This window comes from Vulpes vulpes, chromosome 6 (assembly GCF_048418805.1).
Source record: "Vulpes vulpes isolate BD-2025 chromosome 6, VulVul3, whole genome shotgun sequence".
Taxonomy (NCBI): domain Eukaryota; kingdom Metazoa; phylum Chordata; class Mammalia; order Carnivora; family Canidae; genus Vulpes; species Vulpes vulpes.
Genome location: NC_132785.1, coordinates 82,448,894 through 82,472,898, shown reverse-complemented (window position 1 = coordinate 82,472,898; position 24,005 = coordinate 82,448,894).

Sequence of the window (24,005 nt, the reverse complement as noted above, 5' to 3'; positions counted from 1 at the left end):
TGTGTTTTCTGACCTGAATTTTTCTAAGTGATTCTACTGTCAAAAATGGCCTATGACATCCTGTGAGTCTGAATGCATAGTGGACCCAAAGAAAACTCCCATGGGCATTTCAGTGTGATACTACATATACGTTCCTTTAGAAATTCATAATTAATAATTTCTTTACCAGAAATCTTAAAAACATCTCTAACATGAGAACAAAATTTTCAGTTAGATAAATGTTATTAGACATGGCATATTAGATACTATATATCTCTAAATTATCTTGGTAGGCACTGAAAAATACAAAAAGAATAAAAAGAAACTTTTGGTTATATTATAGGAAGCTACAAGAGATTATTGCCCCTTAAAGAAACAAACAAAAAGAAAGTGATTTAAAAAAAAAGAAAAGAAAGTTAAAATAAGCCAAATAAATTACCAAATCAAAGAAAATTTTAAAACCCACTGGAAGACTGCTGATGAATTTAATTCAATAAATTTAAATAAATTTGATCAAAACAGTAAGGCCCATTTTAGGACGAAAGGGTCTCATGACTGTTTTCATTGGTAAAATGGTGGGAGAAGAAGAAATCCTTTGGAATTTCAGCTACAAAGCAGGTCAGCAGCCATCTCCAACTTTTCCCCATTGATATTCAATGAATATCTGAGTATTATGCTGAAGGCTAGGCAAAGCCATGGAAGCTAAGATATCAGTACATTAGGCACATGGGATCTCTTCCAAGTATAAAAGTCATACCATCAAATACTGGGACTGGTCAGCAAGACCAGATATTAAGCTAGAGCAGGTATTAGAAGGATAAGAGAATCCCCCAACATTCTTAAAAACCAGATACTACATTATAAAACCAGAGATCATCAAAGATTATTTCCCCCTTAAAACATTTGAAGCTAGTGGTGAGCTGAATCTATCAAAAGGTGCACAATGCCCCAACTCAGCTCAACCACAGAGTAGAGCGATACACTATCACTATCAATCTGTCAATGGTAAGGACATACTTCTTTTTATTACTTATTCCAGTCCCCACTGCCATTTTATACACAATAGCAGTATACCATAAACATTTTAAAGCCTCATGAAGAAGCAGGAGAATGGGATCTAAGATTAGGAAAGTAAGAAACAAACCCACAGATGGCCCTGATACTGTAATTTTCAGACAAGAGAATTGGAATAACTATAAAAATTATATAAAAGTTTACAGGGGGTTGTACGTATTAGTCAGTGTCTCCAGAGAAACAGAGCCATGTATGATATACATCTTTTTAATATATATATGTATATATATATATAAAATTATATATATAATATATACATAAAATTATATATATATAATATATACATATCAAAGGAGATGGTGAAGAGGAGATTTGTTATAGGAATTTACTCACATGGTTATGGAAGCTGAGAAGTCCCATAATCTTCCATCTGCAAACTGGAGAACCAGGAAAGCCTGCAGTATGATTCAACCTGAATTTGAATTTCTGAGAATTAGGGAGCTACTGGTATAAGTCCCAGAGTTTGAAGGCCAGAAAACTAGGAGCTCTGATGTCCATGAAGAGAATAAATTATAAACAATTATAAGGTTCTTCCTGTATTCATAAAGTCAATTTAATAATATTATTTGAAAATAGACTGAAGGGGTGTCTGGGTGCCTCAGTAATTTAAGCATCTGCCTTGGGTTCAGGTCATGATGCCAGAATCCTGGGATTGCTTCATGAGTCTGCTTCTCCCTCTCCCTCTGCCTGCCACTCTCCCTGATTGTTCACTTTCTCTATTAAATAAATAAATAAATAAATAAATAAATAAATCTTAAAAGAAAAAGAAAATAGAAGTTAAAATGCATATCAGAATCTCTAGAGCAATCTCTAGAATAATCCAAATAACTTTAACTAAAAATTCACAGAAGACTTAAACTGAAATGCTAAAAAAAATTGATTAAACATAGAAAGCAGAACATAAGAAGCGGAGAAAAAAGGACAGATGGAAAAAACAGATGACACATGACAACATGATACATTTAAATTCAGGCATATAAACACTTACATTATATGTAAATGGACCAAACACTTCCATTTAAAGACAGACTGCCATAATGGATTAAAAAATAAGGTACTGTTTAGAGGAAATACTTCTAAATTAATAAACCAGACCAATTGAAAACAAAATAATAGAAAACTACATTCTATGCAAACAATAAACATAATAAAACTTGTGTGGCCATATTAACGTTAAATTGAGTAGATTTAAAGGCAAAAGACACACTAGAGGTTAAAAAAAAAAGGATATTTTATAAGATACGTAAGTGAATCTGTTAAAAATTCATAACTACCTTAAATATGTATGAATCTAAATACAGAACTTCAAAATATAGAAAGATTCAAATGACAGAAATATAGGAATATTAAAAAATCCATAATCACAGTTGAGAATTTAAAAAAGAAGGAAATATGGTTACTACCCACAAAAAAGTCTTCAATTTGGTAAAACGAGTAACAAATATAAAATCAACACTAATTTACCTCAGAATATGATAATGCTAACCTAGAGTTATAGAGTGCTATAAGGGGACAGAAAAAAAGTAAAAATCCGAATTAAATTTTGTTTGGATGAATGTGAGGACAAGTGGTCTAGACAAAGACAATATTGGCACAGGGGAAAAAAATCAGAATGCATTTGCAGCTTTATCATTACTGTGATCTTCATGGATAATAGAATGTTTGATAAGGAATGGAATAAGAGCTAAAAAACATATTGTAACTAAATATATCAATGAACTAAAGAATGACGCATTTATATTCCACATTTTGTTCTACATGAATATAATTTTGAAAATTATAACTTTCAAATTTCTTCTACTACAAAAATAATAAACCATGTTTGCACAAGTTAGATTTTTCATAGTGTTGGAAATGCAATTTATCTCCTAGAGTCCATACAATAAAACACCTCAAGAGATTTTGTTATACCATTGAAATAAACTTCTCCTGTAGAGCTGGAGATGATGATAACTTGAATCCCAGGTGTTTTCATATTTTACCAAGTCTCTGTATTCATCTATGAAATAACTTACATTTCCAAATTATTGAGGTTAAGAAGAATCTTGACTTAATCAAAGTTTAAAGACCTGTGAAAATCATCAAATGAACCCTGCTAACATAAAACAATAAACTAGAAAAGAAAGACTGCCATATTTTGTTAAATCTGGAAGACATAGTAAAAAGACACTTTAAGGTGGTTTATAATTCCTGTTTTCAAGTGAGAGAGGGATTTTTCCAACATAACTTGTGTTACTGAGTGTCATATCCAGAGGATCTATGCAAACAACAGCAGGAACCTATGTTTTCTTATAGTGACTAAGGTCATATCCATTATAGAAGTCCAGGGGAGGTGAAAATCAATGGTGAAGTCCGTGTACAAACCAATATTATAATTATCATCATAATCAGTATCATTATCCAGTCATGACCTCCAGTCTAGGCTACCTATTAGAAATAAGAGGAGGATAATAAGAGAAGTGTTAGCGCCAACTGAAGGCATGTAGATTATGCGACTTTACTGTGGGCCTTTTTTTTTTTTTTATTTCCTAAACAGTAAAAATTGCACATAAAGATGCCAACAAAGCAGAAGACAAAACAGAGTTTGTAAGAAGATATTAGATTCTGTAAATCCATTTGGAAAATGTGCCTTAACTCAGTTCCTCTTCCTTCACTTGTACAATCCTTAAATTAACATTAGCTTGAATATAACAGCCCCCTTCTAAAAATGAGTAATATTTACAAAGGGTTCAATAGAGCCTTTATGAACAAGTTTTTACAAAGGGAGGTAAGTAAAATCAGAAGACATTTGATAAATCTGTAATCTATGCCTATGACAAATATATATATACTCTACTGGGTATACATAGAAGTGTGTAAGATGTGATAAAGATTCTTTTTTGGGATCCCTGGGTGGCGCAGCGGTTTGGCGCCTGCCTTTGGCCCAGGGCGCGATCCTGGAGACCTGAGATCGAATCCCACATCGGGCTCCTGGTGCATGGAGCCTGCTTCTCCCTCTGCCTGTGTCTCTGCCTCTCTCTCTATCTCTCTGTGACTATCATAAATAAATAAAAATTAAAAAAAAATAAAAAAAGATTCTTTTTTGCCATAGGAATATTTTTATTGTGATCATTTGATAATTCTGGGAGGCTTTTGGCAGAATAATCAATAACACTGTAGTGTTTTGATAATTATTGACAGAGAATAGAGGCATGTAAATATGTGTCAGAATATCCAGATGTCACTAAATCAGTATATAATCTATGTCAGTGGGCATAAACATTGGGGAAAAGAAAAACGGAAATGTATTTATTACATATTTTGTGCTCTTTCATATGTTACCTCAAGTAATTCTTACAACATCCTATTAGTTAAAGGTTATTTCCATTGTATCAATAAGGGAATTGAAAAATAAGGGTTTCTTTGTCCTGTTCAAGATCACACAAGTTGTTGGGACGCCTGGGTGGCTCAGTGGTTGAGCATCTGCCTTTGGCCCAGGGAATGATCCTAGGGTCCTGGGATGGAGTCCCACATCAGACTCCCTGCAGGGAGCCTGCTTCTCCTCTCTCTGCCTGTGTCTCTGCCTCTCTCTCTGTGTCTCTCATGAATAAATAAATAAAATATTAAAAAAAAAAAGATCACACAAGTTGTAAGTGGAGAAACCAGGATTTGAAACCATTATTACATTCTCGAACAAAGAGAGATACTGGTGACATAAATGGAATTCTCTCTGGTTTTATTTGAGCTTTGAGGAAGAGACGAGAGATACACTTAACTGTATAGTTGTTATGGTGAGTATTGTGCCATTAACTAAGGTAGAACATAGAGAAAGAAGAGTATATTTTAGGATAAAAAAAAATCAAGTTAGTATATAGCAAGCTTGAGATATTCACAGAATTTAAAAGTGAAGATTTCTAGAAAGACATTGGAAATGTATTATTACATTTAGTAAGTATGCTATTAGAGCTTCTAGAAGGCAGTTTATTAATTAATATTGATATGGCTTGGTACATGAATGATGTTGACCTTATGAAAGTTGGTGAGAATGTCAATAAATAGAAAGAAAAGTATAATGAGCTTAGAACACAAGGCCCAATGATAGGAAATTCAAAATAATGTTCAAATTGGTTTAAAAAAAAAAAGGAATCTGGAAAATGCAGTACCAGAGAAAACTACCACAAAATGTACCAAAATCAGAAATTAAGGACTGTTAAAATCTGTCAAATGTTACCGAAGAGTCTAGTGATTGAGATTTTAAGAAATATTATTTGATTTTTTGACAAGTAATAGGAATGTTAAACGAATAAATATGAAAGTTTAGTGTTCCAGAATTTAAAGGCTCAACGTACTGAAATGTGTTGATTTAACTAGCATAATAGAAGTCATTGTGAAAGAGAAGTTTAGGGGTAGTGAACTAGTATAAGTCATCAATCCAAAGAAAATATTTTCAAATGTTTGAGTCATGGCTCCAATGACACTTGAGTTGTGAAGAGTGGCTCACTTGCTAGAATATACAGGACTTTTGAGATTTGTACAAAGATAGCTGTAACAAATGAATTATTTCTAGAGAAAACAGTTTGCTCTTAGAAGTAGCTGTGACTAAATGAATTTGTGATTCATGAGACAACAGAGGTATCTATTTGAATCTAATCTTGCTCTTTCAAACTGGAATAAATATGACTTCACAGAACTATGTAGTTTTAAAAAGTCATGTGACATTAGTGCAAATGTATATACTCAATGACTGATGTAGAAGATGGGAAAATTAATTAAAAACTTGAAAGTTTATCAGAAAATAATTGAAAATATTTTCAAGTTTGAAAGAAGTTGATAATTCGGAAAATGTCTCTTGACTATGTTCCTATGTGGTACCACATTATTTTCTAGGCCATGCTTACATTTTTCTCAAAATATGCCACTTCTATATTTTTTAAAAGATTTTATTCATTTATTCATGAGAGACACAGAGAGCAATAGGCAGAGACATACACAGAGGGAGAAGCAGGCTCCCTGCAGGGAGCCTGATGCAGGACTCGATCCCAGGACCCCAGGATCATAACCTGAGACAAAGGTAGAAGCTCAACCCCTGAGGAAGCAAGGTGCCCTGAAACATGCCACTTCTTAAAGGAGTCACTCTCTGGTAAGTTTTGCCTGTTGACTTACATGCTTTCTGCAAAGCAGGGATGAGGTTCTTTTTTTTACGTTTACTTGCTACCATGTTTCTCAACAATTTTTTCCTTATCCCACTCCACAATGAGACTTATTAATCTTTTTTTTTTCCTAATCACCTCCAAGAATTGTTAATATCATAAACATACTATTTGTTATGTGCTATATGCATATCTGTGTGTTATGCATTTTAAAAAGTAATATTTCTTTTTACTCTCACCCAAGATCAATTTTTGACCCTTCAGGAGTGATCTCATGCTATTAAGAATGTATGATTATACCTCATGCAATGAACAATGGGTGATGCCCTGGTGATAGTGGGTCATTAAGAAGGCTATACAATTGGGCAGCTCAGGTAGCTCAGCGGTTTAGCCCCACCTTCAGCCCAGGGTGTGATTCTGGAAACCCAGGATTGAGTCCCACATCAGGCTCCCTGCATGGAGCCTGTTTTTCCCTCTGCCTGTGTCTCTGTGCCTCTCCTTCTGTGTCTCTCATGAATAAATAAATAAATCCTTAAAAAAAAAGAAAGCTATACAATTAATTAGTACTCATAGCAGTTTTATTTTAAGAAGCCAAGTCAGATGTTATCTTGAGCACAGTATGGCATATAAAATCAAGAAAAAAACTTTAGCATAGTTTCCCACAACATTTGGAAATGTTGGTTTAAATACTTAGTGAATCTGATGCATCACTGTGAAATGCAAAGTGTTATGAAATGTAACCATACTTGCACAAATTTAAATATAGAATTATATGTAATTTTTTATAAACATGAGAGATCTAAGGTAAAATAAGCAAATTATTTATTCAAAAATATTGTTGAACTTTGGACATTTAGTTGGAGCTAAATGGAAACAGGCTAACCTGAAGGAGACTATTACCTAATGGCTGAAAGAGCAGCCCAAATCAGGTTAGTAAAGGTCAAGTTCAAAGGTACAGTGAACTATGAAGATTTAAATTGAAAATGCCCACAGGCAGACCAGCTGGCATAGGAGACAATTGGCAGGCTATAACAATTCTATGGGCATGGCAGATTCTGGATCCTGAGGTGCCAGGAGTGAAGGGAAGCAGGCATAAAATCTGTTCCATATAGGAAAGCAGTTGGCAAATGTCAAATGAGAGCAGTAAGTAGTGATGATTTCAACAAGGCAGGCTGAGTCACATCCAGGGTCAGTTGTTTTCTTTTGTTTGTTTTTTTGTTTTGGGTTTTTTTTTTATTTGTGTTTTGTTTTATTTTGTGTTATAGGAAGAAGGGACAATTACAGAGAAATCTACTACTAGTATAAGAGAGATAAATAAGTCAAGTCGCAGTTTGAGGAATAAAGCTCAATTATCCAGGCACAGGAGCCTGGGTTAATAGAAGTAGAGACCTAAAGGACAGTATTAGATGCCTAAAAACTAATGATATATAAGAAACAAAGAGGAAAGAGACTTGTGCCACTAGCAGCAGTGTAACAACCAGTGATAGAGGATTAGAAAATACCTTCCTTCACCTCTTATTTTATGTTTCTTGGTGTAAAACACCTGTTAATAGTGGCAAATAACAGAGCATCTGTGGGCAGAGAATTGATGGCAGCCGTAACTTTAAGAGAAGACTTTTCTGGGAGTTCCAAAGTCTAATTCCCTTTACCATTTTACCATGTCAATCTCCAGTGCTGAATCACTCCTTTTGTTTTCTCTGCAATGGCTATAAAATTGAACACTATTAAAGAAAATAAAACAAATGAATTATATTGACATATAACTCTAAGTATCAGTTTTAAGTATAAGTTCTGTAAATAGTGAGTATTATTCCAAGTATAAACCTACAATCAGAATCCTTGTTTTATGTACTCCATGGTACAATGTATGCCATCATTTTTGTTAAAATAATCCCACCTCTGTTAAATGTTTCATGTTTGTCTTCTCTAATAAGATGTCAGCTTCTTGAGTAAAATAATAATATTCCGTAGGACCATAAATATTATCCCATCTTATAAGGGATATTCCATGTTTTAGTTAAACTATCTTCTAAAGTGTTGTATAGCTTTTATTGCTATAAAGAAAACTAACTTTGATAAGCTTTTGGAGGATATGCCATACTTGGTTTGCTCAGGGGCTCTAGGCTACCCTCACCCACCATAGATGATCACTACTGCAAACAGCAGGATCCTGTGGGTCCTGCATCCTTAGCCCGTGAAGCACGTCCTTGGCATCCTTATTTGGAACTTATAAATCAATTTCACAATATAAAATTATCTGATAGGGTAAAACATTAATCAGTACTATATTTTATATATTTTAAGGATTAAATTAGGCATCTATGGCTTAACTGAGATGTACTAATCCCCAATCCCCACTATCTATTTTGAGAAATGGATTCAGAGTTCCAAAGATCAACTTACAAATGATTTTTTTTTTTTGGCAGAAAAACTGTTTGTCAATTGAGCTATATCCATAGTTGCCTAAAATATTTTTTTTCACACTTTGTGTATGGCAGCCTCATTAAACCCAAGCATACTATTGCTGTTTCAAAGAAACTAACTCTCAGTGATTTTTGGCAAGGCTTTGCAATGTTCTAAGCCAGCTTGCAGAGCCTCAAACAAGTATATATATCTGTGCTTAGGCAGCTTTAACTTAGATCCTTAAACTTGTTTCAGACTATTTCTTCTCCTCTCTGTCAGAGTACATTTAGTCAAAACCAAATCTCTGGCCTACTCTGAGCAAATTCTTCTAGGCTCTCCTTTGTCACTCTCTCGGGGATATCCAGGTGCTTTAATGGCTGCTTAACCAGAAAGAATTTTAGGAAATGTGTTCTCAGTATTACCAGTTTTTTTTTTTTCCTGCCACTGTCTTTCCTTTACCTCCTGTGTTTGTGAGCCTGCTTAATAATACCTACTTTCCAAAAACAAACATGCAATCTATTTTACAGGTAGTTTTATGGAGCTGGGAACTAAAGGATGATATGCTAATGTGGCTTTCTTTTGGGAAACATAAAGCAGTTTTTTTTTTTTTTTTCCAGCTGTAGCACACAGAACTGGATAACACTGGTAGGTTCAAGCATGACTTTTGTAAATAAAAATGATACCTATGGCTGAAATAAATGTTGCAAATTAAAAATCAAAGTAATGATGTGTTGATTCTTTATATACTTTTGATTACACAATAGTATATAACATTTCTGATAAAATTGTGCATGTAAAAAGCTAATTGTTTGTTTAAGGAAGAAAATATGAAGTCTGAATCAGGAGCAGTCAGACTAAAACCTATATACTGTGTAATGTCCAATTTATTTTATTCCTTTTTCTTTAAAGAGTTTATTCATTTGAGAGAGAGTGGGGGAAGGGGCATCAGGAGAGTAAGAATCCCAAGCCTACTGTGCTGAGCTTACAGCCTGATGCCAGGCTTGATCGCAGGACCCAGAGATCATGACCTGAGCTGAAATCAAGAGTTGGATTCTCATCTGACTAAGCCATTCAGGCACCCTATTTCAGTCTTTATATCCATCAGATTCATTTTCTATTTTCTGAACAAATATCTGATGTAAGAATGACAGAAATTCTGTTTGATATAATTATATAAATTCTGTTTGATATAATTATATAAATTCCTTATTGATATATTATTAGAGATACTTCTTTTTTAAAAGATAAGTATATCTGTCTAGTATATCTGTTAGTTTAATCCCCTTGGAACGAATGTTCTGAATAATCACTTTTCTCTGATTTCCAAAAAGGAAAGAAGAAAATGGCTGTATAGGCTGAATATGTAACTCCCACAATTTCTCCCTTCAGAACTGCATTAACATCACCAATATAGACGCCAATATAGACACAATATAGTATTTCATTTTAATTTGTATCAAACTAGCTATAGACTCAATTATTCCAACCACTAAAAAAAAAAAAAGATAACTGGGTAATTACAATGGTAATCTTATTACAATATATAAATCTATACAAGTAATATGTTGTATACCTTAAAACTACACAATGTTCTTTGTCAAATACATCTCAATAAAACGGTGTTTTTAAAAACAACAAACAGAACACCTAGAGGCAGTGTGATGCAATGAAAAGATCCTTAATTGGGTAATACTCTGGCTTTGTCTTTAATCAGTTGTACGACTCTAGCCAAATCACTTAAGCTTAATTGTACTTTTCTTATCTACCACATAACTTTAGTGATATGTTATAGAATGATTTAGAGGCATCACTGAAACAGCCAGAATGAATTATGTTAGATTAAGATGTAAATACATACTAGCATCCCATTTCTTTTGAATTTTTTTACTTATTTATTGGTGTGCCATGTTTGTTGTTTTGCTAATATTAAATTATAAGCCAAATTCTTATCCCATTTTTGTATGTTCATCACACACACACACACACACACACACAACACACACACACACACACACACAAGTGGCTATAGGGATTCCTCCTCTTTGTTATGACCCCTGCCCAAGTATTCATCTTCTATTCGTTGTTCTTTCTTTCTTACCCTTAGAAAACAGCAATTACTTAGTTTTAAATTAATAATTAATCAAATAAAAATATTTTATTTTTAGCATCCATACATTTAAAATATTACCAGGGATGTCTAGCCGGAATCATCAATGCAGAGGGGTTGTCATGAATGCAGAGGAGGAGCCATGGGAGCTCATAGGCATGTCTACCAGCTGAGGTGTCAATATTCATTCTGTGAGTAAAAATAAACATGAATAAATACAGATAGCTTCAGATTTTGTGAAAACTGTTATTTATAAAATTTTAATTGTTGCTTTTTAAAAAATACAAAAGTATAAGTACAAAATTGCATATTAAAATATTCATTTAGAATTAGGAAAAATAACTACAAAATAGACCTTAAGAAAACAATAATTTACCACAAACTTGAAAATATCTAGACAAATAGCATAATTTTTATAATAATTAACTTCTTGATATACCACTCAGACATGTTTCTCTCTAAAGATTTGAATGTATAATCTTTGATCACTTCTTTATATATTCTTGTCAGGAGAGAACTTCTGGTTTGACCATGCTTTAAAGAGAGCCAAATCTTCTGCTTGCGATTTTTCACATTGATTACTGAAAGAATTTTCCAAAGACTAGCTTCTGGCTTTGCATATTTTAAGATGTCTTTTCTCATACATATTTAGGATTGGGTGTCACAGAATTCTTATATATTTAGATATTTGAAGGGTTTCTGGTCCTTACTTCTTGTCCTGACATCTACTGTGTTGGCACACTGGGTGATAGGATATTCATGGAATTACTTACAATTGTTACTTTAAAAAAAGCAGCTATGGACCATTTTACATATATCCTGTGAAAGCTAAAACTCAACATCCAAGGGGTTTCTAGATCCTAAAAATGCCAGAGGCCATGCCAATGCCACACAAAAGAAAGAGAACTGTGAATGAGAATAATTTAGAGTGTTAAAAGAGTGGGTTGAACCTTTGGCAATAAAATATCTTACTTCCCCAAATTGTACAAAAATACACAAAAATGTGAATACTTGCCAGTGCTTCCAACAGCATAAGTGAAAGTTCCTAAAGCTTAAGTGCTATTACCTTCACATTATATATTTTTTAAAATTAAATACAAAATATAATATGCTTAGTGTTGCCTGGGAATGGGAAAAACAAAGACTTTGATAATAAAAATTTTTAATGGCAGAAATTTGCATGCATAATTTTGACAACATTGAGGTAATTGGTGTGCTTAATAATTACAACATCTGTGGGAACTTAAGGATAGAAATTTAACTATAGTATAGAAGGATTAAATAGAATTTGGTAAGAGTGAACAGTAAGATGCAGAGAGTGAGACAGGCCTCTGGAGGCCCCATTTTGCTTTGACTTGATGTTTTGAGTAGGACTGATTTGAGCTTATATAACTCCAAGTGAAAGGAAAATAAGAGCTACATAGAATTTGAAAAATAAATATTAATTGATAGCCCAAGGTTACTTAGAATGTGGAAAAATGAAGGGATGAAGTATGAAATGATCAGTTCAACTTTAAAAGAAGAAACGATTCTATTACAATAGAAAAGAATGAAAACAGTATGAAGCTGATGTAAAAAGGATTATTCATTATACTTATCTGTATTTATGATTTTTTACTAGAGGATAATTTTAACTTTATGATCACAAAGGATCCAGACTTCTGAAATGCAAATACAAAGGCACTGAACAGGATATGCCTCATTACCTAATCAAGAATTGTAAAACTATTTAAGAAATATATAAGCCCTTCAATTATACCCAGATGCACACATGACAGTTTAAAAAAAGATTTTTTTAAAAAGATTTTGTAATAAGGACATTTTAAAATTAAATCTTAAAACATTTTAGAAAATGGCGGGTTCACATGTAATCATGGAAAACAATAGAGAGATGTCCCATGTGCCCTCTACCCAGTTTCCCCAATGGTAACATCTTGATAATCCATAGTACAGTATCATGACCAGGATACTGACAGTCTAAATATAGTTTCATAAAAACAAGAATCCCTCATGTTGCTCTTCATAGCCAAACTCACATTTTCCTTCTCATTTTTCTTCCTTCCTGGCAACTCCAGTCTCTAACCTCTGGAAATGACTGTATATTCTCCATTACGATACTTTTTTTAAAAAATATTTTACTTATTTATTCATGAGAGACACAGAGAGAGAGAGGCAGAGACATAGGCAGAGGGAGAAGTAGGCTCCTGGCAGGAAGCCCGATGGAGACTAGATCTTAGGACCCCCGGTCTTAGGACCTGGGCCAAAAGCAGACAGTCAACTACTGAGTCACCCAGGTGTCCCTTCATTACAATAAATTTGTCATATCAATAATGTTACATTAATGGATTCATTTGCTATGGTATTAGCTATTTGTTTCAGCATAATTCCTTGGAGATTCATTCATGTTGTGTGTACCAAAAGTTTGTTCCTTGTATTATAGAGTATTAGTCCAGTGTGTATATACACAAGTTTGTTTAACCATTCCCTCATTGAAACACACTTGGATATTTTTGCTTTGGGGTTACTCAAAATGATGCTACTATAAATGTTTATATACAGATTTTTGATTGAACATATGTATCCATATACTCTGGGATAAATGTCCAAGTGTACAGTTATTGAGTCGTGTGTGTAGACATAGACATGTTTACTTTATAACTTGCCAACTTGTTCTTCATAGTTGCTATACCATTTTATATTCCACCAACAATATATGAGCAAGTAAGCTGCTCTGCATTCTTGCCAGCATTTGGTGTTGTCACTATTTTTTTTTTATTTTAACTCTACTTATAGATATGTAGTGATATTTCATTATGTTCCAACTTACATTTCCCTAATGGATGATACTGAACATGTTTTTGTATGATTACTTATATTTTTCATACGTTTTGAAATTTTATCATTAAACTGTTTTTTATTATTGAATTTTGAGATACTTTTATATAATCTAGATATGACTCTTTTGGTCTTTTGTCAGGTAAGTTGTTTTCAAGTAATTTCTCCATGCCTATAGCTTGCTTTTTTTTTTCTTTAAGGTTTTACTTAAATTCTATCTAGTTAACATACAGTACAATGTTGTTTCAGGAGAATTCAGTGGTTCATCACTTACATATAATATCCAGGCCTTAAAAAAAAATACCCAGGGTTCATCACATCAAGTGCCTTCCTTAATACCCATCACTCATCTAGCCCTTCCTTCCACCCATGTACCTCTATCACATCTCAGTTTGTTCTCTATCTTTATGAGTCTCTTCTGGTTTGTTTCCTCCCCACCTCTCTCTCTGTGTTTTTTTTTTTTTTTTAATCCCCTCCTATATGTTCATCTGTCTTGTTTCTTAAATTCCACATATGAGTGAGATCATATGGTTTTTGTCTTTCTCTGATTTATTTCCCTTAGCATAATAAATTTTAACTTCTTCCACACTGTTGCAAATGGCAAGAGTTCATTCTTTTTGATGGCTGAGTAGTCTTCCTTTGTGCATTTATACCACCTACTCTGTAGTTAGTGGACATTTGGGCTCTTCTCAATAATTTGGCTATTGTTAATAATGCTGCTATGAACATCAAGGTATGTATATCCCTTTGAACCAGTATTTTTGTATACTTTGGGTAAATACCTAGTAGTGTAATTGCTGAATTGTAAGGTATTTCTATTTTTAACTTTTTGAGAAGCCTCCATACTGTGTTCCAGAGTGGCTGCACCAGTTTGCATTTCCACCACCAGTGTAAGAGGGTTCCCCTTTCTCTACATCCTCGCCAACACCTGTTGTTTCCTATGCTGTTAATTTTAGCCATTCTGATAGGTGTGAGATGGTATTACATCATGGTTTTGATTTGTATTTCCCTGATGATGAGTGACGTTGAGCATCTTTTCATGTATTTCTTAGCCATCTGGATGTCTTCTTTGGAAAAGTGCCTATTTATGTCTTCTGCTCATTTATAACTGGATTGTTTATTTTTTAGGTGTTGAGTTTGAGAAGTTCTTTATAGATTTTTGGATACTAACCCTTTATCAGATATTTCATTTGCAAATACTTTCTTCCATCCTATAGGTTGCCTTTCAGTTTTGTTGACTGTTTCCTTTGTTGTGCAGAAGAATTTATATTGATGAAGTCCCAACAGTTCATTTTTGCTTTTGTTTCCTTTGTCTCTGGAGATGTGCCTAATAGGAAGTTGCTCCAGCAGAGGTCAAAGAGGTTGCTGCCTGTGTTCTCCTCTAAGATTTTGATGGTTTTCTGTCTCACATTTATGTCTTTCATTCATTTTGAATATATTTTTGTGGATGATGTAAGAAAGTGGTCCAGGTTCATTCTTCAACATGTTGATGTCCAGTTTTCCCAATGCCACTCTTTATTTTCATTCTCTTAACAGAGTCTTTTGCACGGAAAAGTTTTGAACTTTCCTGAGATACATCATATTTTTCCTTAAATGGATAGTATTTGTAATGTCAGGTCTAAGAATCTGCCCTAGATAGCAATTTGTTTTCTGTTTTTTCCCCCTAAAACTTTTATAGTTTTGCAATTTGCATTTAAGTAAATTGCATTGATTTATTTTGAGTTAATTTTTGTGTATTGTACAAGGTGTAAGTCAAAGTATATTTATTTATTCCTATACATATCCAAATTCTCCAGCATAATTTGTTGAAAAGCAGTCCTTCTTCTACTCAAGTGCTTTTGTAACTTTATAGAGATATATTTCTGGGTTCTTTGTTCTGTTGCACCGGTCTATTTGTTTATCCCTCCATCAACACCACACCATCTTGAGAACTGTAGATATATATTAAGTCTTAATTTTAGGTAAAATGATTCCTTCTACTGAATTCACTTTTTAATGCTATTTTAGCTATTATAGTGTATATTTCCACATAATTTTATGGTAATTTTCCATAGCCTACAAAAACCTTACTGGGATTTTGACAGGAATTACATTAAAACTTAGATTAAAAAAAAATAGATCAGTTTGGGGAGAATTGATATGTTTACTGTGTTAAGTCTCCAAGATATGGAGATTGTCTTTCCATTTACTTAGGTCACTCTTGATTTTCTTAATTTTAAAAAATTTTCAGCATACATGTGCCATATATTTTTTGTGTGTTTTAAAATTTTTTACACCTTAATATTTTATTTTATTTGGAATGCTTTTTTTTTAGAAAAAAATATTTTATTTTATAACCATTTATTAAGTTTTTTAATTAATATTTTTTTCTGGAAAATTAGTGAAAAATAAAAATCCTCTTAATCCTATTACTGGAGAAAACCAGTTATGTTTTGCTAAATATTATTAGGAAATTTTCCTTCTATATATATGTATGTGCATGGCAAAAATGAAAATATGTTGTTTTTTAACCTGTTATTTTTGTTGGTTTTACTCATTATATGAAGTTCTACCTTCTGATACAGCCATTTATCTAAAGGTTTTTACAGTTATGGGCTTCTAGAGTCCTGGAGACTTAAAATCCCCTTTATTTTAGTAAAAATAAACAAGCAAAAATATCACTTATAACTAGCAATGATTGTGATTCTAGGTATCTTAAGTTGACTGGGAAAATAAACTGTGTTCATAAGTATTAATAGCAGACAATAACACTAGAAGATTCATAAATATATCTATGTACCAGGCACTTTTACAAGGGCTTTAGGTACATGAGTTTATTTAACTCTTATAACAATTTTGTAAGGCAAGAACTATTCTTAGAGTGTATGGATAAAATATAGGAGGCACAGAGAGATTAAGTAATTTGCCCTAGTATACACAGCAATAAATGGCAAAGCTAATTTTTGAACACAGGCCAACTTTTTTAGAGTCTGCACTCTTTGCAATACCATATTGACTTTTTTATGGTAATTTAATATTTACATTTTTTTCGATGTGGCAGGATAAAACTTTACTACAGAAAGCACCATAAAATACTGGAATAGTTTCTATGAAATTCTCAAAATATTGGGAATCATTTAGAATCATTTAAATGAATTCTTGACCACATGCAGGAAGAGAAAATAAATGACCCTTTGAAATTCTACAAACTATACTTTTTCATACCCTATATTATCTGGCTCCAATTAACAAAGCAAGTTTATCTTTGTTACTAATCAAGATAATTGAATACAAAGGATTAACAATTAGATTACAAATATATCAACATTAATTTTTATGGGCTAATAATATTTGCCCCAAAGCACTATGACAAGTTCAAGTAATTGCTTATTTATGAAATATATGCCATTATTTATGAACAAATAATTGATATTCACTTTTGGCTATGTAAAATATTTTTGTTTCATGACCCTTAAATCTTATACCTCAGAAACAAGTCAGATTGTTTCCAACTCAGGAGACTGAGCTGCTAATGATTGACTTCGTCTATTAAAAACATTACCCTGCTTTTGTTCTCAGAGAACATCACACTTCTTGTAATTCAGCACAAATTTTAAGAAAAACTATCTTTACTATAAAGAGGATCAAAAGCAATATGTATCTGAAATCTTCCTGGTCACACAGAGATGAGAGGAAATTCTTTTTTTTTTTTTCGTTTTATATTGACATATAAATTATCAATCAATAAAATATTTCACTTCTTTTTTGCTGTTTCATCTGCCTGGTCTGAAAGCTAATAATAGTTTTTGACAGGTACAAAAAAAAAACACACCTGAAAATGAAAATAAAATTCAATTTTATCCTCTAAGTCCTTCTATCTCGTCTTAAGTACTAATTTTAGGTACTTGGTCAGTAATACCACTTCAAATAAGTTACTAAGACACAGTTTAAGAGCAATGGTTAAAACATCTCCTTTGCAATCATTCTAGTTTTATGTCCCTTCAGTAGAAGTATGAAGTTTCTAGAGTACTTTAGCAAACTCAACAGGAAATAGAAAAATGAGACCATGATTTTATCTACCATGATTTGGACTTTCTTAAGAGGCAAAAGGCCAGGAAAATATTAGAAAACTAAGACCTGAACCAAGCTGATTTCACTTTTTTTACTTGGATTTCTATTATTATATTAGATATACATATACATATACATATACATATACATATACTATACTATACTATACTATACTATACTATACTATTATATTATATTATATTAATTATTATATTATATATAATTGAAGTTCTATTTACCAAAAAAAAAAAAAAAGGATAACACCCAGTGCTCATCCCATCAACTGTCCTCCTCAGTGCTCGCCTCCCCTTTCACTTCCCCTTGTTTGTTTCCCAGAGTTAGGAGTCTCTCATGTTTTGTCACCCTCTCTAATTTTTCCCACTCATTTTCCCTCCTTCCCCCTATAATCCTTTTCACTATTTCTTATATTTGAGTGAAACCATATAATGATAGTCTTCTCTGATTAACTTACTTCATTCAGCATAAATTTCTAAATTTGAGATCTACTTGTGCTAATTGATACATGTGAACTGAATATAAAATGAATATAAGATGGAACTCTGTTCAGAATTAAACATTTATGTAAGTTTTTTCAAATTGTGATATTGTTGTGTTTTAAATTTTGAGATCAGTATGTTTGTTGATAACAAATTGAAATGTAATTATTGTTAGTTGATTTTTTTTCTGTGAACTTATTAAACTCAGTTATTAATTCTAGGAGCTTTTTTATTGCTTGCTTCATTGTTAGCAGATCTCTTGAGTTTTTCTATGCATATAATCATGCAATCTGCACACAGTGGTAGTTTTATTTCGTCTTTTAGAATCTGTGTGTATTATATTTCTTTTTCTTGCTAATTGCAATTGCTAGCTTATTTAGACTATGTTAAATGAAAGTCTTAAGAGCAGACATTGCTTTGTTCTTGATCTTAGAGTAAAAGCTTTCAGTATTTTCCTCTGACATTCAAGTTACATTATATGCTGTGGGTTTTTTGTTTGTTTTATATACTCTTTATCAAGTTTAGGTCATTTCCTACTACCCCTAATTGCTGAGGTTTTTCTTCTTTTTGTTGTTGATGTTTAACATCATGAATGAGTTTTGGACTTTGTTGAATGCCTTTTCTTTGCCAATTAAGATGGTCATAGTCCTCTTTAACAAATTGATATGGCCAATTACATTGATAGATTTTCAAATATTGAATCAAACCTGCAAACCTGGGATAAATCACACTTGATCATGATGTATAATTCTTTGTATACAATGTTTTCAGTTCTATTTGTTAATATTTCAGAATATTTTTTGTATTTTAATAAATTAAGAGATGTTAACCTGCAGTTTTCTTTTTTTTTATTACAGATAATATGGCCTTGTAATATGACTTCAGAGTATTCCTTCCTATTGAATTTTCTTGGAAGAAATTGTGTAAAGTTAGTTTTAATTCTTTAAATGTTTGGCTGACATCTACAGTGGAGCAATTGGCATAAATATTTTATTTACAAGTTCAATTTAATATATCTAGTACAACTCTGAGTATTGTTCTCATCTTGGATTTTGTTATTTTGTAATTTTTGAGGACTTGTTTCAGATCTTCTACATGTGTGGGATTTATGAATATAAACTTAATAATATTGCCTCATTTTCATGTAATGGCTAAAGAATCTGTATTGATATCCTATTTCACACCTGATATTGGTGATTTGTAACTTCTCTCTTTTTATTTCTGTTAATCTTGTTTGTGCTTTTTTCTCAATTTTATTATTTTTTATTTTTATTTATTTTTTTAAAGATTTATTTACTTGCTTGAGAGAGAGAGAGAGAGAGAGAGAGGGAGGGAGAGAAGTATGGGGCACAGGGAGAGAGAGAATTTCAGGCAGACTTCCAACTGAGTGCAGAGTCCAATGAGGGGTTCAATCTCAGGACCCAGAGATCATGACCTGAGCCGAAACCAAGAGTAAGACACTTAACCAACTGAATCACCCCAGTGCCTCACTGATTATTTTTAAAGAATGTGATTTTTATTTAATTTCTCTATTGCTTTTATGTATTCAATGTTATTAATTTCTGCTCTAAACTTTATTATTTTTTTTTCTTCTGCTTTCATTTGGGTATATTTTGCTCTTAGTTATCCAGTTTCCAGAAGTAGAAACTTAGATGAAACTTTTCTAATGTAAGCATTTAATGCTGCAAATTTCCTTGTTAGCACTGATTTAGTTGCATTCCATATATTTTAATTAAAAAATAGATATTTTAACTGTTCTTTACGATAACCTTGCTACTGACAAATTATTTTCATTTTCTTTCATCTCAGAGTGTCTTTATTTTCCCCTCCTACCCAAAAGATAGTTTCCTCATATATGGAATTCATGTGTGACAATTTTTTTTTTTCTTTCAGCACAATTCTTTTCTATTTCCTTCTCCCTCTATGGTTTCAGATGGAAAATATACTGAGATTCTCATGGCAAATTGGGAGTCAACTTCCCATAGCCACTTATCACTGAGCCTTCCCATAAGTTCCTTTTGCCTCTTCTGCCAGACTTACCTTCTAGGGGAGAAAATGAGCCTACCTATGCTGCCTACTACTACTAGACTACTTTTTCCATATCAGGAAAAGCTAGGCCCAGTTAACCTTCTTTCATTGGGTGGAGGCCACAACACTGTCCCCCTGTGTTGTTCCTCTAATCCTGGAGTCTCAAGCCAGTACAACTTTTTCTTCTATCTTTTGGAATTCTCCTGTGGACATCTCTTGAGTTGTTTTCAAGTTTTGTAATTGTACTTGGTGGAAAAAGAATAGGAAGAGAAAAGTCTATGCCATTTGTATAGAACCAAAGGTTGATAACACATTTTGATCTGAAATTATTTGCCACTGTGACAGTTATCAACTTGATTTATTATATTTGATTTCTACTTTTATTTCTAATCCTTCCAGAATATATAATATATAAAGGTAGGGGATTTATTTTTGTTCACTTAGTCTGTTCCTATTTTTTTTAATGATACTAGGCATATAGGAAGCATATATTTGCTGTGAATAAAATATAAATTTAACATTTCACAAAATTAATAAAAATAAAATGTTCTAAGTGTATGAAATTGCAGCATAAGTGCAAAGTGACTTTGTTTCTACATTATTCAATGAAAATATTGTTTAGGTACAGTTCTTATTATATAGCCCAATACATGAAAAATATCTAATAATAAGATTATTACTTTATTCACTTTTCCATTTAAACAAGTAGAAACTGCATCTAGAGAATGATACTGACCTCAGATAAATGGACATCCTGAGGAATGTTTTAAGCTAAAATTTTTGGTTATTAGCCCACTAGCTTAAGCCATTATGCAAATTTCATATTTCTGGTTATATTTATCTTATTGTTATTTTGATATTCTAGGAATATTTCAGTATTGAAAGATAGTTATGGATGGAACCTGAAGAAACTGTAAGGCTTATTGCTCTTTTTTCATGCATCCTGGCTTCTATACTATTCCAGGAAGATGGGATTCCTGATATAATCAATCTTGTCATTATTATTCACCAAATGTGTCAGCCAAAGCTCATTCTGGTATAATTAACATACACAAACACACATATATGAAGAAGGAAATGAAAACACACTTTATTTAAAAATACTTTAGAGGGAAAAAAAATAAATAAAAATACTTTAGAAAATGTGTGTTAATAGGAGAGCACATATGTATCAATTATTAGCAGTTTGTTCACAATAGCCAAAATATGGCCACTATGAGGTTTAGTCTCTTTGCTCAGAGATTTTCTGCTGATGCTATTTTAATTTATAGATTTATGGAAATGATTGGGAACTTTGAAATGACTTAGTCCCAACTTATCATTTACAGATAATAAAGGTAGAAAGGATAAGTTACCTACCCATGGCTACTTAGCTTGTTAGTGGCAGATCTAGAAGTTTATACTCTTCATGACTCCCATTATACAATAAAGAGAAGCATATTATCTATGAGATCTTACTATCTGTATTTTCTAGACAATGTTTTCAAAAGGAATTGCTGAGTATCAAAGCCATATACTTTAAATATATATATATATATATATATATATATATATATATATATATATATATATATATAAAACTTCCCTAACTTGGAGGGAAATATATAGAGCCTACTGTGAGTAGGAAATTAAGTAAATATAGGTTAACTACTTGGCTTAGAAAGTAGCTACACTTGACCTACTAAACAAATATTTATTGAGGGATAACTATGTGTGAGGCACTGTGCTATTACTTTGAATATAAAGATAAATAAAGATAATTCTGGGCTAAGAATACCTGATGTCATAAAGATGTTTTATCCCACAACTGTGGCTCTGTCAATAATGAGCTGTATGACTTTTGGTAAATATTTTAATGACTGTGCCAATTTTCTCTTCTCTGAATGGGGATATCATAAGATTGGTATGAATGGAAAATGTAACAAAGATAATACAGTGTCTAGAAAAAGTAACCATTCCAAATATATTAATCATTATCTTTCAGATTCCATTTATCTGTCTTCAAATTTTTAATGTCATTTTTCCTCAGTCATTTCTATTTAAGAGAAACTACACAAAATCCATGCCATAGTTACTGAATAATTGCAAATGGGATTTGAAACTAGAACACAGCTACTAAATTTGTAAGGTCTCTTAAAAATAAATATTATCATGTCAATATTTGTATTTTCAACATTAAAAAAATGCAACAATGTTAACTTAAAACCTTTGTTGTAATAAGGAAAAAGCATTTCAAACTACATGTTCCATAAAAACATCTAAACTGGAAATCTTCCTTTTTTAAGAAAACAATTTTTCAGTTACAACTATCCTGTATTTCTTTGTTTAAACCAACTTGTAACCTAGAAAAATAATGTCTTTGAAAATCAGAATTATATAAGGCAAAACAATTTTTGAAATCACATATGTGCACAAATATATGATAATATATTTGATTTCTGAAGAATGATATTGCATTAAATACAGAAACAGCCACATGGAACAAATAGAAAAAATGGTGAGTATTTGGAAGAAAAAAGATAAAGTGAGAATAATAAGGATGAAAGGAAGAGAAAAGAAATAACAAAAGATTCATTGAGAATATAATTTTAGCATTTCAATCAAGAGAAATAGGTGCTAAGCAATTAATATGTTCGCCTTAAACTACTCTCCCTTAATTTTTATATTTTTTCGTGTAAGAAATGGATGGAATATAAATGTAGGAGACAAAAATGGGGATTGAATAATAACATATAATATACATATTCAACTGTCATCATTCCTAAAAAGAACATTTAGAGAATACAAAAACAATTTGGATAGCACTGACATTAAATTTACACATTATATGTTATACATATACACATCGCTTTATGGGTATGAATATACATAAATTATTAATAGTGTAGGACCTTGTAAGTATACAATAAATGTTCTTGCAGTAAGTATTCAGCATAGATGGTTCCATGATAAGGCAGAACATCAAATAAGTGGATCATTTTTTTTTTTATTTATTTTTTTGGTGGACCATTATTTAAGAGAATTTTTTAAATGGTTAGATACTTAAAAGTTGCATGACAATGTCCAATCCTACAAAAGTTAGCATTTCAGAATAGAAGCATTTTGTATGCTTTATTTAATCCCTAAGAACTAGGGTACCTGGGGGGCTCAGCGGTTGAGCATCTGCCTTTGGCTCAAGTCCTGAAACCAGGGGTCCTGGGTGGAGTCCCCATCAGGCACCCCACTGGAGCCTGCCTCTCCCTCTGCCTGTATCTCTGTCTCTCTCTCTGTGTCTCTCGTGATTAAACAAATAGAATCTTAAAAAAAAATAAAATAATACCTAAGTACTGGCCTAATACTTTTCTATAACAATGAGAATTTAAACTATTGGTTGGGTTTTTTTTTTTAATTATTATTATTTGACATCATAAACATTTTCTGTCTGAAGCAAAGAATGTATTACTTGTTGAAGGAATAGTTTCAGTGAAATAAATCTGAGGTCCTAAAGCCAGTGAAGCTAAAACACTTACAAATGTGAGACCACAGATAGGGGGAACCAACCATCCATCTTGCCACCCCACAAAGAAGGAAATGCCCTGTCTCACATATCCAATAACCATAACAAGTTCTAAGGGATTGGACTGGTCCCAGAGCAGAGGGAGAGATTTTGAGCTCCAACAGATACAGTGTCAAAACATGAGAGAGATAAAATGTAGACAAAATATGTTTCTTTTAATGTGGGTTTCTAAGTCTATTAAGTGATTGCTTGAATTTTTTTTTATTTTTGTTAAGATAGGTGTTATTTTTCTTAAATTTTAATTTAAATTCCAGTTATGTGGAATTATATGTATGACACATATAGTGTCATATTAGTTTCAAATGTACAATATAGTGATTCAACACTTCCAGACAACATGTGGTGCT